Raw genomic sequence first — 10,718 nt, 5'->3', positions numbered from 1 at the left:
CCAGAAAAAAAATACCGAGTGGATAAAATTGGACTAGACATTAGAATCAAAACATTTAAAATGTAGCGCATAGCGTATTTTACTGTGCATCACATACGAAAATTTATTTTGATTCGCTTCAGTGGTTGCGAATAAATTAACAATTACATAATGCGCGTATCAATGCAGTTCATTCCAAGTTTGATCAAAAGGGTTTTTTCTCATACTCGCTCACAGCTTCCTAAAGTTTGCGTATCTCATTAAATTTAGTCAACATTAAATCTATTTTATAATCCGACGGTGTTATGTCATTCATGCTTTCACTGAAGAAGAATAACATTTTGCTCGAGAAAACTTTGATTTCTGCAATTGGAAGCTTTCCAACTCCTGGAAGCGGCAATAGAAATTAGCATGAGGCGCATTGATAGCGTATTGTTATTCAAATTTGCGCCCTTACTTATAGAGGGCGGTAGTCATGTTATGCAGACAGAGAATGGCTCGATGCGCCAGGCATGTCAAATTGCTGAGTGAATGTGTATAAATCCCCTTTCTGCACAGGTAATAAGCTAGTATATTTCGTGTACCAGTTTGTTATAACAAAAAAATGAGTATTATATCAAATATAGTGTATAAACTTTGAAATTTATGTGAATTTGAAGTGCAGATAGCTCCGAAATCTAGCTAAGTCGTGTGGTGTGAAATTATGCTGTGTGACCCCCTCTGCGTGGTAGAATTATATTCATAAAACATTGAATTAACAGATGGCCAGCCAACCACGATTTATCAGCATTTAAAAGATATATTAATTAACAAAGATAAATCATCAATAATACAAATGACAATTTAACTTGCAATTTATAGGAAAAGTCCACGTAGGTCCCAAAAGTTTCTTTCAGATATTAAAAGATTAGATTCCCATAATGACGAAACAGTACTGTTTAGTCGGGACCTAATTTACATAAAAATTTTTACCATCAATTGAGTGTTAATTTTGACTAAATTCAGAAAATATTTTGGCGTATATAAAATTGAAATAAAATTCTCTGCCTCCTAAACCACATAAATTTTAGCACGATTGGGTATCACGAATCGTTATATATGATGTGAAGCTAATATTCATATATTCTTTTATACATAGGATGCAGCAGTTTGAACATAAAAATATTTCATTGAAAACCTTCCCACTCGGCGATTTCAAAAAGGTAACCACGCTTCCCTAGAATGTGCAATAAATTAGCAGCATTATAGAAACGTATGGCGATCACTGCTGTATTGCGTGATCAACAATCCGGATGAGCTGATATCACCGAATGCTGATTGAAACGTGAAAGGACCGAGGTTTCTTATTATTATTGTGCAAACGTGTTTTAAATCATTTAAGTTATTTAGAAACAATCAAAAACTATCATCCATTTTCAATTGCTTTTTAAATGATTTACAAAGAGGATTAAGGATTTCAGTGGACTTGTGAAAGCGTCGTTGTAAATAGTCAATTTGTTATTACCAAAGAAATAAAAAAAACCATTGAGTAGATAAAGCTTGCATAATATTACCTTGCTATTTTGTTAGAAGTTGTTCATCATTGAATGATATTAATTTATTTTCATTATCTCAAAATGTCGTCGGCAACATTTTAAAGCCACATTGTACATATCTGTTTCACTCCGCAAGCAAACCACCTTTGAACCCATCTGGCTGGCGGTCTTCAATCTGGGTAAAACCCGGCAAATTCAAAATACTTTACCCACTTCGTGCAGCGCCATCCTATTGTGTCCGCCATATCTCGAAAAGGCTAATGTACGTAACATATCATGAACATCGCGTACGAGTTCGACTAATATTTCCATCGTAATAATTAAACGTCTTGTTCACATTTGGAAATGAATTTGCAGAAAACCTTCTGTTAATAAAATACTATACTATGCTGAGCCACCAGCCTGGGTGACTCACGCTCCAGTAATTTCAGATGATTGAGCTCAGTAATACATCAAAGAATGTCTTCCAATTCATGAAAACAAATAGATAATCAGCTTATCGGGTTAAAAGCTTAGAGGGAAGGTCTTGCTGCTCAACGAGTGTTTGTAATTATCAGTAGGTTTTCTCCAAATTCATTCTCTAATGAGACGTTTTATTCAAAATCTAGGATTTTGACAAAACTACAGCAACCTTAAATTTGTATGTTAGATAAATTATCAAGATATTTTCAAAAGCTTCCATATAGGGAGTGTGTATTCTATTCCGGGATAACCCATTGCCTAGACTAAAAAGGTCGCTCAAACAAAACCACAGAAAGTGTTTTAATCACTTTCTGGGGTTTTGTTTGAGCGACATTTAAAAATGTGAAAACATTTCAAAATAATTATTCCGTGAAAAAAGATTATATGCGATGAATACTTTCTAAAATAAAGCGTTGTAAAGTATTTGAGGGAAGAGTGTTTATATCAAAAGATCAAGGAGTGCTTAATGTTTCTTTTAATCCATTAACATCGTTAATGGGAATCACGCTTTGATTGATAAAGGAATAGAAATTGTATTTTGTAAACATGCAATCGGCTTTTAACCCAAAATATATATCATTATTCATTAGAATTCCATTAGCGAGCGACATTGATACTATCAAGGCTATATGCCTTTCATCAATACAAACAAGGGTTTCACCAGTTATACACAGTTATTCTGCCCACTGCCTCTCATTATTTCTGAATGATTGAAAAGGGGGAGTGATTCCCGTTGAAAAGGCAGGTAATACGACGTTTTTAAACTCACGTACACGCGCTTTCAAACTGCTTGTATTAAAGCATCCATGTTTCACAGGGGACAAAATTTACTTCCACATATTACACATTTCAGGTTATAAAAACTTAAGTGTACCAGTCTTACCAAATCATCAACAGGCAGAGAGTGATTCATTAAGTAAAAGGAACCATTTGCAATTGGAACTAGAGCGAGATAAAATGGCTTACCTAACGCAATACATCCAGCTAAGTTGGTACTGTTGCGTCCTCATTTTACCTATACAACTTGGGTTTGTTCTGAAAGCCGTTACTCGTGCCGATTCTACAGCCACAGATGTCATTTGTTATTCAGCAACCATAACGCACTGGATTCCTTATGAGGAAGAATATTTTACTCTTGATAATGCAACTGCGTGCGATATTTCATGCTTATTACATAGCGTCTGCATTCTTGGTAATAACTCGGTGATCAATCAATGTCAGGATCAGACTATAGGAAATGGTGAAATCAGTTTTCCTCCAGGTGTGACAACGTTGTTTTTAGCGAACCACTCTCTGAATGGCATAAACCAGTTTGCTTTTACTGATTTGGGCGAAAGTCTGCAGGAGCTATATTTGAATAACAACAGTATATATGATATTCAACCAGGTGTGTTTGAAGGTCTAAGAAATGTCAAGTATTTATACTTGTACAATAATGCGATCAGATATCTTCACCCTGGAACTTTCACTGGACTGGATGCTTTGCTGGAATTGTACCTTGTGTCGAATGGCTTACAAGAACTGCAATCTGGTGCATTCCATGGATTACCGCAGTTGGAAGTCTTAGACTTAGGCACCAATGGATTACAAACAATACCATTAAAAGTGTTTGAAGAATTGACGCGGGTGGAAAACTTGAACTTAGAGGAGAACAATTTGACAGAACTTCAACCAGGAGTGTTTGATGGATTGATACGGCTTCAGAAATTGGATGTGGATTTTAACAGTCTTAAGTGGATACCACCCGGGTTGTTTGATGGATTAGTCAGTCTAGAAGAGATTGATTTAGATTACAACGAAATCCGGACCGTTCCATTGAACGTTTTTCTCGGATTATCTAAGGTTACAGAATTGGACTTGGATCGCAATGTGATTGAAGAGCTGCAATCTGGTGTCTTTAAAGGATTGACTGGCATTTTGGAACTAGAATTAGATCACAACATGCTCAGATCAATCCCTGTAGGGCTATTTGAAGGACTCGTAAATATTCAAAGATTATCAATTTCACATAACATGTTGTCGGACCTGGACTCGAACACATTCAATGGTTTGAGTAACTTAACGGAACTGCATCTTTCACATAATCTATTTAGCGAGCTGCATCCTTCTATATTTCACAGAACAGCTAACCTCGTAATACTTTTCTTAGATCATAATCAACTTGTAAATTTAGATGATAAAATATTTGCCAATTTGTACTATCTAGAAGCATTAAACCTTGCAGAAAACTTACTTGACAATATACCCCATAATAGTTTTCAAGATATGCAAGAGCTGAAATTTCTAAACATTTCACGAAACGATCTGAACAGCCTGGCCTTTGAAACCTTTCAAAACAATGGATTTCTTATCACTCTAGATTTGACACAAAATCCACTATTGTGGATAAACAACAAGGTGTTCGACAAATTGAGCAAATTTACGACAATTTATGTGGATAAATTTGCTACCTGTTGTTTCATAGATTCAGCCCGTTGCACCTTTGTATCCCCACCATCCCCTTTTATTTCTTGTAAACGATTATTACCATACCCGATTCTAAGAGCTGTTATTTGGATACTGGGGATTGCCACAATTGTAGGAAACGTGTTGGTTCTTTTTTCACGATGTAGACAAAGTCATAAGAGAGGATACGTCCAATTTTTGTTGATTTCAAACCTATCCATGTCAGACCTACTTATGGGTATTTACATGATCATTTTAGGTTGTGCTGACCTGAAGTATACAGATTACTTTCCGTCTCATTCAGAATATTGGCGTCAAAGTATTCTCTGCAGATTAGCTGGCGCTTTGTCCCTATTATCAAGCGAAGCTTCAGTATTCTTTATAACCCTAATCAGTATTGATCGATTCATGGGTGTTAAATATCCATTTGCGGAAATTCGGCTGCGCAAAACGTCGTCCAAGATAGCTGTCAGTATCTTGTGGCTTGTTGCTGCGCTTTTAAGTATCGCATCAGTTTTAATACCAGTGATCGAGCCTAAACTTTATGACGTATCAGAGATATGCGTAGGGCTACCTATATCAAGAGTCCATTCTTATGTTATTGAAACTAAGTCCTTTAATCTTAACACAAGTACTTTTGAAGTAGGTCTTGACATCGGTCGAGCCTCACAGGCTAAGATGGTGGAAAGTAGATCATCCATGTACTTTTCAATCGCCATATTCACTGTTCTTAATCTTATTTGCTTCATTATCGTTATGCTTTGCTACGTGTGCATTTTTGTCGCCGCGAAGAATACGTCAAGCGAAGCTGGTCGGACCAGAGCAGTAGATAATGAAATAAGAATGGCAATCAAAATGTCGGGTATTGTTTTCTCTGATTTCATCTGCTGGATGATTGTGGTTGTTTTATCTATCCTTGTTCAGAGTGGGGCAGTCACAGTTGACCCTGTTGCCTATGCTTGGATTGCAACATTTATTTTACCAATAAATTCATGTATCAATCCGTTTCTTTATACATTGATTACTATGATTTCAGATCATTTGCGGCTCGAAAGTAAATCAAGTACATTAATGATGTCGAAACGTCAAAGTCACAGTTATAGTACAACTCAATCAGATGCACAAAAAACAATGGTGGAAAAAGAATAATATAATTATCAGAATGATATTAATATTAGGCGTATCCTGAACTCAGTTATACATGTACATCAGTGAGCCAGCTGCCTACATTCACACATCATTTAATTAAATGGATTTACATTTTAAAAGGGCATTTCGTGATCCACAGCCTCATCCCCCCACTTTTCTCAAGAAAAGTTGAGATTTTTGATACCTCTGGCTACATAATGTGTATGTACCAAATATTTCTTGCAGATTAATTCGTTTAGCAAAATATCGCCAAATTTGAATTTCGTTCTGGTATACCAGAACTAAATTACAACAGTGGCCTATGGGGCAGTGTAAAACTCCATAATCATGCATAACTCGCAAACGCAAAATCGGAATCAACTGACATTTTGAAAATAAGCTTTTTTCGTGGATATCGACTGAAAAATGTCATAAAAAGAGGATGCTAGGATCACGAAATACTCCTTTAAATGAAAACCTACCCGTCTAAATAATATTCTTTCTGATTAACATTTTCAAATCTAATAACGTATAACAATGAAAAAGCTGGCAAAATTAGTGCAAAAGTTCAAACTACTGTAGTATCTCTTAGAACGTTGCATGCTTATGTATTGGAGTGTCACATATACGTATATCCTCACCTTCTCTTTTTAACCGAGTAGTGGTTTTAGTTGGAATGAATTAATTAAACAATTAATTTCTGGCGATTTGATTGATTTAAATTCAGATTAAAATCTATCTAAAAGAGCTTAACTGTTTTCGAACAAAAAGAGACTTTAAAGCGGTACACCACTCTTCGCCATACATATATTCTCCCAGCCACATTTCCCTAACATAATATGAAATTAAAAAAAAGAAGGAAATTTAATTAGGCAGAGGCGGGTCTCGAACCCACGCTGCATTGCGCCGCTATCACATATACCATATGAGCAGCGCCTTAGACCGCTCGACCACGAAGGACTTGATAGTGTCATCGTGAAAATTTAAACATATAATATTAATAAATCGCAACTTAATTACTACATCATATTTTGGAATTTTATCTGCTTAAAACATTAATGTGTATTATAAAAAAAGCTACCATTATTTATATTGTTGAATTCTCAAGCGCATAGAGACAATTAATACGAGGGTCCTATGAATAGGCCTACATACACAATACATAAAATCGATTTTGATATCGGCCACGTGCTCTGCTGTGCATGTGGTTTCCAGCAGTGGCGGAAGTTGTATTACGAAGTGCATCCGAACTCCATTTTGAAGCAAATGCTTTTGACAAGGCATTGGATTGTTCCAGTTTGCATCCTAAATCCACATGAGTCCCATAATTTTATTTACGAAATCAAAAGATTAGATTATCATAACAACAAAACGGTAATATTTTGTCGGGTCTAATGTGAAAATTACATAAAAAAATTACAGTTTTTACAGAATTAATTTTCACTTAATTCCAAAAAAAAATGGCGTATATGAGATTGAAATAAATTCTCAACCTTCTATACTAGATCAATTGTGACGCAAGTTGTTATCAAAAATTGTTGTGATAGATGTACATATACAGTAAATATTCATATATTCCATTACCTATCTGATGGTACAGTTTTTACACAGAAAATATATATTTGAAAAACCTGCCACTCGGCTTTTTCCGGAAAGGTCACAGGGTCGCCGTGACCTGTGCAATAATTACAATTAAAATTTTTCTTATTCTAACAGCAAGCGTTTCTAAAATGCAGTATGGCGAAATGTGGTGTAATAAAGCGGTGTAAATATGGGGAGAGGCGGGCAGATTACAAATCTGTTTACAAATCTGAATTATACATTTATGTGATTTTTAGAGGGGACATCAAGTTCAGGGAGGCATGTCCTTTTTCTTAATATCCCCGCTTCCGCTGCCACGAATGGACCTCAATTAGTGTTTCACTTATTTGTATTTTACTTTTTAGTCATTAACTGGTTCTAACGCCAGGGTTGGTAGCAAAATTGGCACCCCCCTACACCCCCACCTGAGAATATCGTAGACACGGGCAGTGGCGTAGCTAGGGGTTGTGGCGCCCAGGGCTAAGGATACATAGTGCCCCGACCCCATTCTTGAAACAATTTGGCGCCCCCTAAGGGTGGCGCCCGGGGCATGTTGCCACCCTGCCCCCCCCCCCCCATAGTTACGCGACTGTTTAAAGGGGGGTAACCCTATTGGTTTTGGATATGGATTGTCTTTAAAATTACATAATAATATCAAATATCCGCGTCCCTTTATGCTGCTTTGTGAAAAAACGAGAGCATTTTCAGCGTAAATGTGAATAAATAGCCAAATTTGCAATCCAATACCTTGGTATGCGTGAATTGCATTCTGGGCAGGCAAGCAACAACAACATGTGCCGTAATTCCCGTTCGTCATGTGCCGTGCAGTGCGTGCGTGATTGCACTGACAACCAAGCTCCACTAGTACACGTTCCGATACTTGCGATAGTTGTGACATTAGTTTTCATAATAGGCCTACCACTCACCACAACCATTTTTTTCATGTTAGTCTTTATATATCGTTCATGATAGATTTTTGTGTATAAAATATGGCAATAGCCAATATCGAAAGCAAAACAGACCTGACCTGACGACAATGCTGCAAATGCCCGTATTGAATGGAAATTTTTTGTTTTTAACTCTTTTTCGTACCGTTTCAGTAAAAAAGGAAACAAAATATATTTCCCCTTGCAATATGTACATTTCAAATGAATGTAAAAAAGTTTGGGTTAAAAATGGAGAGGAAAAAGAAACTTTCCACTACCGGGTTTTGAACCGGGTACCTGTTGCATAAAAACATAACGCGCTAATCCATTGCGCCACAGAGCCAGCTTCGTACAATTTTTAGAGCTATATACTACCGCCGTAATGCTGGAGTATCCTCAGCAGTTAGTGTGGTTCACTTTTTTCACAGAATGTGAATGACGCGAAACCAAAGTAGCTGTTGGGGAGACTGATGATTCGTTTATAATTCCCTGCCCATAAATCCGAAGTACTTTTTAGTATTTACAAAGTGGTAGCCTCTAAAGGCCGCTGTTTTTCATGATTTCTCCGGAAATACATCGACTTGGAGCGTCAAATTTCAGGATAGTAATGAGAAAAATAGTATCTATTATGTGATACCAAAACCTCATCAACAATGAAAAATATCGGGGGGGGGGGGGGATAATGCTGTCGATCGGGTTACGGACCTTTAACGCATAATAATAAGCCAACATTTAGAATTTGAATTTTTAAGTCTACAATAAAGTTGTTTATGTCATTTATGATCATGTTATCATGCAAATTTAGTTGTTCAGCACCCAAAGCTACAATCGTGGAAAAAAAAGGGTTGGCTCACAATGATTGTAATTTGGTGAATCTCGACCCAACACCCTAATTCAATGGACGAAGTCATGTTGTCAACATGTCATACCCTCCAACATAAAAAAAGAGAAGGGATGGGGAAGGGTGAGTCTGTACTTCAAATGAATGACAGACTTGATTCACTCGACTTAATTTGTATAGCACGCATTTAAATTGTTTTTAGCAAAAACATTTTAATTGTTAGCACATGTGTCAATATTTTTCGCTGATTGTAGATAAATTGTGATAGAATTGCGATCAATATAGTGGACGTCTTAGTTGCGCATTAATTTATGATGTAATTTTACAGCTGAAAGCTATCTCAAAGTGTTATCTTGATCAGTGTTCACTGTTCATTTTCAAAATCAATAAACTTTAAAGTGAAAAAAATCTTGTCAAAATGTGTTCAGTCTCTATGATTCTATAGTGTTACAATATCAGTTTCTTCAAAACCTAGTCAACTGTTCGTGAGTCAATTTTTTTAAATAAAATGCTAGAGTGAACAATATCCCACGAGGAAGTGACACAAGTCAAGAACTTATAAAAGACAATCACATGGGCCAATCAGTGGTTCACAGCAGCTCAGTTTGTCAGTTACGTCTCCGACTACTCCATCTGGTAGGCTATTCCAAACGTGAACTGCAGTGTGGATGAATTAGATATGGTTCTAGAAGCTGGTTCTGTGAGAGGATGGGAAGGCATGGACAAGCTGGAGCAGGTAGCTATTCTGACTACAAATGGGTTTTTGGTAACAGTCAGGGGTTATTTTAACGTGCCTCCTGGCACGTTCGTGGAGTGGAATTAAAAATATTTACGGTATATGCCATTCAAGTTTCAACCGGTCAAATGACCAGGAAAAAAGTTCGAGTCGTAAATCCTTTGTAAAAATGTAAACATTGCCTTCTTTACTCAATCCAAAATTGTCTAACAAAGCCTCTGGTATTTTCAATTTCAGACCAAATGAAGGTAAATTAATTGGGACTAATGCATGTAGAAATAGTTTGGGAATCGCTACCTTAGAGCAGGCGCTGAAACAGGGGGTATTGCCTCCCTCCCCTCAAAAGAAAGGGGGAGTAGAAAAGGAGAAAATATAGCAGCGAGGTAAACATTAGATAAACCGGGTAGGTAAATGCACACCTAGTAAATCAATTTTCCCACCCAGTTCAACCTTCCCATTGTTCCAAAATGTTCACCAGTAAATATTTGTGCCCAATCAAATATGGGCACCATAAAATAATTGTTAAAATATAGTGTCATTATGATATCTCTTGAAATCAACTGTTACTCTTTAAAGTTTTATCTTTTCATAACATTTGCCATATTTATCCGGGATATTTACCCGGCAAACACAAAAACGTTTTAAAAACGTTTTTAATAAGTTATATTTTGGCTTTTGGTTTAGGTAAAAACGTTTTAATAACATTAAAATGTCGGGTTATATAAAGGTCATGATAACGTTTTAAAACGTTTTGTATGAAAACACACTACAACAATATTTTTAAATGTTTTCAAAAATGTTATTGTAAACTATTTTTGCAAACATTTTTGCTAAATATTGTGTCAATACTTAAATAACATTATGTTAAAATATTTGAACCCAGCAAACACAGAAATGTTCTTAAAATGTTTTTTCAAAACCTTTTAATAACATTTAAATGTCGGGTTATATAAAGGTCATGAAAACGTTTTTAAAACGTTATTGAAAATATTTTGGGCAAACATTTTTCAAAATATTTTTCAACTAAAATAACATTCTGTTTAGAATGTTTTGTATCAAGTTTTCAAGAATGTTTTTGGAATGTT

The sequence above is a fragment of the Amphiura filiformis genome, chromosome 1, assembly GCF_039555335.1.
Source record: "Amphiura filiformis chromosome 1, Afil_fr2py, whole genome shotgun sequence".
Classification (NCBI taxonomy): Eukaryota; Metazoa; Echinodermata; class Ophiuroidea; order Amphilepidida; family Amphiuridae; genus Amphiura; species Amphiura filiformis.
Note: the sequence above shows the minus strand (reverse complement) of the source record.